At 41.5% G+C, this 8,181-nt stretch overlaps 2 non-coding genes across 2 annotated transcripts; one reads left to right on the top strand and one right to left on the bottom strand.

The window, feature by feature from the left end:
• The first annotated feature begins 349 nt into the window (after positions 1-349).
• Positions 350-423, top strand: LOC114614896. Its single transcript, XR_003710405.1, has one exon. It is a non-coding gene; the product is annotated as a small nucleolar RNA SNORD113/SNORD114 family (small nucleolar RNA).
• A 3,928-nt stretch (positions 424-4,351) lies between these two features.
• On the bottom strand, positions 4,352-4,481 carry LOC114614893. The gene has a single exon (XR_003710403.1). It is a non-coding gene; the product is annotated as a U6atac minor spliceosomal RNA (small nuclear RNA).
• Positions 4,482-8,181: the final 3,700 nt, after the last annotated feature.

Raw genomic sequence — 8,181 nt, 5'->3', positions numbered from 1 at the left:
AAAAATACATGATCATGCCAGCTCCTCCTTCTGTCCCATCAGCTCTAAGCTGGGTAGTCATTCCAATACATGCTATCCATTTAAAATAAGTGTGTGAACTCAGATCTCCTGCATGGAAGTGAGACCCGCAACCAGTGGATCCATACTATCTTACAGTATTTATGAAGCTAATGGGATCCATCAGAGAATTGTTGCACTTCTTACAATCTCCCCACCACTGAAGTTTTACAAACTAGACTGCATCAGTACACCTATAGATTCTGTACATGCATATTTGTACATCTGTTCATCTTCTCAATGTAAGGGTCACAAGTGTGTGTGAGTGGGAGAAGAGACAAAATTGAAGTCCATGACCAATGATGACAAGGTTTCAGGAGTATAAGTCACAGACAATGACTATGTCACTAGAGGTCTGAGGTCCACAGCATAAGATGCCTCATGTGACCCTCTCATGCAGGGGTTGCAAGTCAGGCATGTACAGCACATATTAGACATTAGCCATGTGCTCTCATCATTTCATAGGGGATCACTGAATCAAGACATAAATTTACATGTACATAAAGCATTTAAGGCATTGATCGATCCTGAACATAAATATTCAATCATCAATGATATTGATACACACAGGAAATCTATTTAGAATGACTTGCATAAAGGTTTATATAACCAACACTGGGGCATCCAGCCTTCATAGGACCAAAGACTTCCTCTCCCACCTATGCCCGACAAGGCCATCCTCTCCTACCTATACAACTGAAGCTATAGGTCCCTCCCTATGTGCTCCCAGGCTGGTGGTTTAGACCCTGGGAGCTCTGGTTGGTTGGTATTGTTGCTCTCCCCTTGGGGCCGCAAACCCATTCAGCTCCTTCAGTCTTCTCTCTAACTTCTCCGTTGGGAACCCCATGATCAATGGTTAGCTGTGAGCATCCGCCTCTGTATATGTCAGGCTCTGGCAGACTTCTAAGGAGACAGCTATATCAGGCTCCTATCAGCATGTACTTCCTGGCATCCATATCAGCATCTGCCTTTGGTGACTACACATGAGATGGATACCCAGGTGGAATGGTCTCCAGATGGCCCCTCCTTCAGTTTCTGTCCCACACTTTGTCTCCACATTTGCTCCCTTGAGTATTTTGTTACTCCTTCTAAGAAGGACCTAAGAACCCACACTTTTGGTCTTCCTTCTTCATGAGCTTCATGTAGTCTGTGAGTTGCATCTTAGGTCTTGTGAGCTTTTGGGCTAATATCCACTTATCAGTGAGTGCATACCATGTGTGTTCTTTTGTGATTGGGTTACCTCACTCAGGATAATATTTTCTAGTTCTATCCATTTGCCTAAGAATTTCATGAATTCATTGTTTTTAAAAGCTGAGTAATACTCCATTGTGTGTAAATGTGTAAATGTGGATATTTTCTGTATCCATTCCTCTGTTGAAGGACATCTGGGTTCTTTCCAACTTCTGGCTATTATAAATAAGGCTGCTATGAACATAGTGGAGCATGTGTCCTTGTTATATGTTAGAGCATTTTTTTGGTATATGCCCAGGAGTGGTATAGCTGGATCCTCAGGTGATGCTATGTCCAATTTTCTGAGGAACTGCCAGACTGATTTCCAGAGTAGTTGTACCAGCTTGCAATCCCACCAACACTTTTTAAAATTTCCTCTTCAACACTTTTATATCTGCATTAAGTTCATTTGGATTATTGTAACTCTCCACCTTCTAGTCTTTTCCACACCCTATTACTCACCCCACACATCCCTTACGCACATTCATGTCTTTGTGGTTATTTACTTGTTTTGATTTGCTTGTTGGTGATTGGTCTATCTAGATTTGTTCTATTTTGAGACTCACTGGGTTTAACCAGAATTGTATATAAGACCATGGGTTTGGAAGTATCCACTGGGGCCTGGTGAGCTTCTCAGTAGGTACATAACTAGAGACAGTGACTATCCCTGGCGCAGAATCTGATGAGACAGCCAGTAGTTCATTAGGAGAGTAGGGCCCCATGAGCCCTTCCCCAATCCATGATTGACTGTTGATAGGTTCAGTTTTGGGTAGGCACAGTGTAATCACTGCAGACTGTGAGATCATGACTTCATTGGCTATGCTGTGTCCAGAAAACATGTCCTGTCTCCACTTCATTGGCTATGCTGTGCCCAGAAAATGTCCTGTCTCCAAGTCTTTCATTCCTTCTGTCTGCCTTTTCTCAGTCATCCATGAGGCCTGAGGGGGTGGGATGAGTGTCCTGATTAGAGCTGAACACTCAAGAGTCACTTATTCTCAGCACCTTGAGCCGCCGTGACTCTCTGCCTTGAAAGGAATGAGATGGGACTTGTAAGAAGTGATTGTGTCATGAAGACTCCGCACTCTTGGATGGGTTCATTGCTCTTTATAAAGGGGTCTGATGGAAAATGTTACCTCTCTTTTGCATTCCTGCCTTCTGCCATATAAGGACATTGTGGTGTTTGAAAGACAGTGGCTCCCATAGGCTCACAGAGAGTGGAACTATTAGGAGATGTGGCCTTATTGGAGTAGGTATGGCATTGGTCCTGCTGCCTGAAGAATAGATGGAAAAAAATGGAATAGAATCTCTGCTCCTTCTCCAGCACCATGTCTGCCTGCCACCATGATTTCCACCATGAGAGAAATGGACTAAACCTCTGAAACTGTAAGTCAGCCCCAATTAAATGTTTTCCTTTCTAAGAGTTGCTGTGGTCACAGTGTCTCTTCATAGCAATAGAAATCCCAACTAAAACAAAAGTTGGTACTAGGGACTAGGGTATTGCTGTGACAGGCCCGACCATGTTTTTGTTTGGAGAAATGTGGACTTTGGAATAGAAAAGCAGCTGAATGCTTTAAGCAGAATTTAATGGGCCATAATAGTAGGACAATGGAAGTCAATGGTGCTGAGGATGATTGGAGGTGTGGGGGCCTGGCTCAGGGTGTTTCAGGGGACAACAGATGTCTGTGGCCTTGGAACTGTTCTTGTGATGTTTTGGTGAAGAATGTGGCTGCTTTTCACCCTTGTCCAAAATGTCTCCCTGAGGCTAAAGTAGAGAGATTTTGGATATTTTAAAGAGACTAAGAGACTAAAATTTTAATGCATTTGAAATTGTAAAAGACTGTAGGATAGTTTATGTTTATTTTTAAATTTATGCTTATTTATGTTTTTAATGTGAGATCTTGGGGCTGGATAAGAAAGTGACAGTGTGGCTTAATAATGACTTGTTTGTGTGTCAAGGAGTCAGTTGTGATATCTAATCTTATGTTATCTTGACACACAAACCAGAATTATCTGAAAGGAAGGAACCTTAACTGAGAAAATGCCTCCACAGGATCTGAGCTTTAAGGCATTTTCTTAATTAGTCATTGATGGGTTCTATAAGAAAGCAGTTGAGTAAGCCATGGGAAGCAGGCCAGGAAGCAGCACCCCTCCATGGCCTCTGCATCAGTCCTCCAGAGGCCGAGCGAGAGCCTGCCTCCAGGTTCTTTCTCTGAGTTCCTGTGCTGAACTCCATCAATGATGAACAGCAATATATAAGTGTAAGTCAAATAAACCCCTTCCTTCTGAACTTGCATTTTGGTCATGGTTTTTTTTTTTCAGCAATAGAAGCCCTAACTAAGACAGATATGATGTTTCCACCCTCTGGAAGATGCAGTGCTCAAGTTACCATATTAATAACCAACAAAAAATACAGGCTGCATTACAGTCTTTGGTTTCCTAGCTTTCAGAACTGTGAGAAATAAATTACTGTTGTGTAAGTTTCTCGCCTTTTGCTGCCACACAGAATCAAACAATACTAATACGATTACAACCTAAATGCATTGGTTATTCTTACTCTCAAAAGACATCAATTCTACTCCTCCCAGCATTCCCTATTTCAAGTAATGAGATTAATAATGAACCACTACCTAAATGAGACTCACTCCAATGTCCATTAGCCTCTGTGTCTGTTCTGTGTAGTATACACACACACACACACACATACACACACACACACACACACACACACACACACACACACACACACACAGAGAGAGAGAGAGAGAGAGAGATATCTTTTTTCTATTATAACCTGATATCGATCCTGTTTCATATCTTTTTAAAATTTATTTATTTATTTATATCCCAAATGCTGCCTCCATTCTGGTCCCCCCCTTGAAGAGTTTCTCCCCCACCCCTCCCCTTTGCAGAAGGTCGTCCCACCATATCCCCTCCACAACCCTAGGGGTCCAGGTTAGTTGACACTTGGTCTTCCTGTGGGGTTGCCATCTCCTTGAGGGCCTTTTGTCTTTCCCCTAACTCTTCCACAGGGTCTCCGGCCTCCAGGTTCCCGAACTCTGTCTAATAAATACGGTAGTTAGATATCACTAAGTAGGTGACAGTGCCTTAACTATATGTGTGTTGTCAGGTCCAACGGCCTCTTCCGTCCTTGTCAAGGGGACTGAGTGCAAACCTTCTCTCCTTTCACACAGCACCGGTTTCACATCCTAATTGGTCTAGTCACATCTGCTCTGTCTGAGTCTTCCTAGCACTTGTGGGAAAACATAATTCTATCATTTCAAACTTGACTTAAATAAGCTGTCCCAGTGACACAGTTTAGTGACTCACTATGAAGAACATATGGTGTCAGGAGAAAGGCAGGGTGTGAGTCACTACAGTGGGGTAGTGTGAGTCCTAAGATAAACAGTACCCACACGTCTGTGGACATCCCCATCCCCGTATCTCCGTATGTACCATCAGTCCTCTCTCTACCACGAGCTGACGTTCACACAAGAATACTCAGAGGCATGTCTTATTGTCAGTGATACGCACTTGCTCTACTGAACAGACAAGTAACCTCATCAATGCTGTAGTTGGTCAACTGGTCCGGCAGCAGCATCATCCATTTCTTAAATATCACACATCAGGATCAGTTGATTCTATGTACCTTTTTGTAATTTTATGATACTTTGGTTTGTATTTGAAGATACTTTTCTTGATCACTAGAGGAAACAAAGTACAGAGTTATTTAGCATAAGGTAAAATAAATTCAAGAGGGTAAAGATTTAAACATTCAGCCCATTGGTAGAGTAAAGGGGCATACTATGCAAATAAATGACAAACCGTGAGATTATAAATTTTTTTTCTAAATTGGCTCAACAAAAGGAAATAAAACAAGAAAGAGGGGCTTATGGTTTTGTTGGTATTAACGTCCTTGATACAAATTATATTATGAGACCAAAATAAAGCACTTCAGAGGGAAACATTTAATTAAAAGGAAAGCAATGGGTTTTTCCAAACAGGTCACTGTGTGTTATACTTGAGTGTTTCTCTAAAATCAAAGCAAAGCAAAACAAAACAAACAGGTATTGAAAATGTAATCCCATGTGACATCACTGAGGGATGGGAACAGAGAATAGTGGCTAGCCACAGGGACAGCATGTTATCAATGGAGCATTCCAAAAGTGACTCATTGTGAAAGTGTGGGTTTGGAGGAAATATCTTCTCTCTTTTTTCTTCTTTCCCTGCTCTGTCCTGTTTTCTCCCATGGAAAGAAGGCCTTCCCAAGAGGCTTATCCTTTGTTCTAGAATTTTCAAGCATTAAGGATCCTGAGCCAATAAGTTTTTTATTTATTATAAGTGGCCTAGTCTGTAGCAATAGTTTAAAGCAGCTCAAAATGGACAATGACTTAGTATCTGTGTGCATTACAGAAAAGTAATTAATAACGATGTAAAGATAGCAAGACAGCTGCATATGTAACTTGCACATAGGAGTCAGGAATCTGTCCAACGTCTGTAAGAATTGAAATAATTTATAAATAAACTACTTCTTGAGTCTCATTCTAATGTCTACAGAACATGTGGTTCTGTGTTATTGCACATTCAAATTAAAAGCCTGAATATTTAGCACTGTCTTTTGCTTTTGTAGCTCAGTTCTTACTTAACAGTTGAGTATTGTTTCCTTTCTAAACCAAAGTTTGAAATGGCAAAAGCAATTAGAAAAACAACATGAAGTCTGTGGTGAACAATAATAAAACCTGCATTTGAAGAGATTTCACAATTTCAAGTCCTGCTTATTTTCAATGATCTGTTTTGGGGTTTTAAAAGCTTGTACAATTCTTGGACCTAAGAAGGAAATAAAAGTTTTGTTCTTTAATTTACAAAGTACTCCTGAACTTTGATCTAGAGAAAACAGTTATCTAGAGATTTGTATCAGGGGAATACTGTGGGGTTTCTTGTTGTTTTGTTTTTTTTATGTATTGGGCCTGGAGAGATAGTTGTGGTTAAAAGTACTGGCTGCTCTTTGAGAGGACTTAGGTTTGGTTCTCAGCACCATATAGAGGCTTACAACCATCTGTAATTCCAGTTCCAGGGGATCCAATGTCCTCTTCTGAACTACATGGGCACTAAGCATGCATTTGGTATATGTATATGAATATGCATACATATACATATACATATATGTATATGATGTATATGTGTATATGTATACATAAATAAACTGCTGTGGTTTAAATGTGAAATGTCCCCCCAAAAACTCTGAATACTTGGTCCCTAGCTAATGGCATATCTGTGGGAGGCAATAGAATCTTTGGGAAGTTTGTTTTAGCTGGAGGAAGTGTGTTGCTCAGAAGTAAGTCTAGCAGATACAGTGAAGCCTTGCTTCCAACCTGAACACTCTACTTCTTGGTTGTTGCCATGTGTGGTCATTTGAATACACTTGGCCCAGGGAGTGGCAGTATTTGGAGGTATGGCCTTGTTGGCGTAGGTGTGACCTTGTTGGAGGGAGTGTGTCACTGTTGGGTTGGGGTGGGCTCTGAAGTTCTGCCCAGTGTTGAAAAGTCAGTCTTTTCCTAGAAGCCTTCAGATGAAGATATAGAACTCTCAGCTCTTTCTGCACCATGTCTACCTGGATGCTGCCATGCTCCAGCCTTAATAATAATGGACTGAATCTCTGAACCTGTAAGTCAACTCTAATTCAATGTTGTCCTAAATACGAGTTGCCTTGGTCATGGTGTCTGTTAACAGCAGTAAAACCCTAACTAAGACACCATGTAACAAGCAGCTACCGAATGTTCCTGCCTCCTATCCCCCCTCAAAAAAACTAAACCTAGGGGCTGGAGAGATGGCTCAGCGGTTAAGAGCACTGACTGCTCTTCCAGAGGTCCTGAGTTCAAATCCCAGAAACCACATGGTGGCTCACAACCATCCGTAATGAGATTGGATGCCCTCTTCTGGTGTGTCTGAAGACAGCTACAGTATATTCATAAATAAAATAAATAAATAAATCTTTAAAAAAAAAACAACTAAACCTAGCCAGCCCTTCTATCATGTCCCCACTATGATAGACTATATCTTCTCAAATGATGAACTAAAATAAATCTTCCTTTAAGTTGTTCCTTGTCAAGTATTCCATTATAACAATGAGAAAAGTAACTAATAAAGGAAATTCATTCTGAAAGAGTGTGGTCATTGTTGTGGTTGACTTGACCATGTTACTCATAGGCCTTGAAACTGCTTTGTGGAACCAAGCATAGTGATGCAGGCTTTTGATCCCAGCACTTGGAAGACAAAGGCAGGTGAGCTCTGAATTTGAAGCTAGCCACCTCTACCTAGGGAGTTTTAGGACATCTGGAAAAAAACCAAAACAACAACAAACTGCTTTGTGGGAGGAATGTGGAGAAGTTTGGGCACGCGAGGCCCAGAAGCCCGATACTGCTGTAAGTATGGCTTAACCTGTAACTCTGGTGGATGTGTGGAAGAGCAGAACAATACAAAGGTAGACAGAGAAAAAGAAATAAAAGTTCGTATAAATTAAGAAAAAACTGTACCCACTAGGTCCTGAGGGGGAACAAGGACTCTACTGAGAATTGTACTAAAGGCTATGCTCTCCCGAATCAATCATTAACGAAGAAAATGCCCCACAGGTTTGCCTATATGCTAATGTAGTAGAGGTATTTTCTCAATTGGCATTTCCTCTTCTCAGAGGACCCAGCCTCACAGCAAACTGGAAAAAAAAAAATCTAAGCAGGACACGCCCCTACAGCTTTTGTTGCTGCAGCCTAGATAACACAAAGTCCTGCCCAAAGTCCTGTCAATGTTCTGGGTGTCTCCAATGTTCTTAAGCTCTCTCTTTCTCTCTCCCTCTCCCTCCCCCTCCCCCTCTCCCCTCTCCCTCCCCCTCCCTCCCTCCCT

The sequence above is a fragment of the Grammomys surdaster genome, unplaced genomic scaffold (assembly GCF_004785775.1).
Source record: "Grammomys surdaster isolate TR1022 unplaced genomic scaffold, NIH_TR_1.0 126531, whole genome shotgun sequence".
Lineage (NCBI taxonomy): Eukaryota > Metazoa > Chordata > Mammalia > Rodentia > Muridae > Grammomys > Grammomys surdaster.
This window is presented reverse-complemented; position numbering and strand designations above follow the sequence as displayed.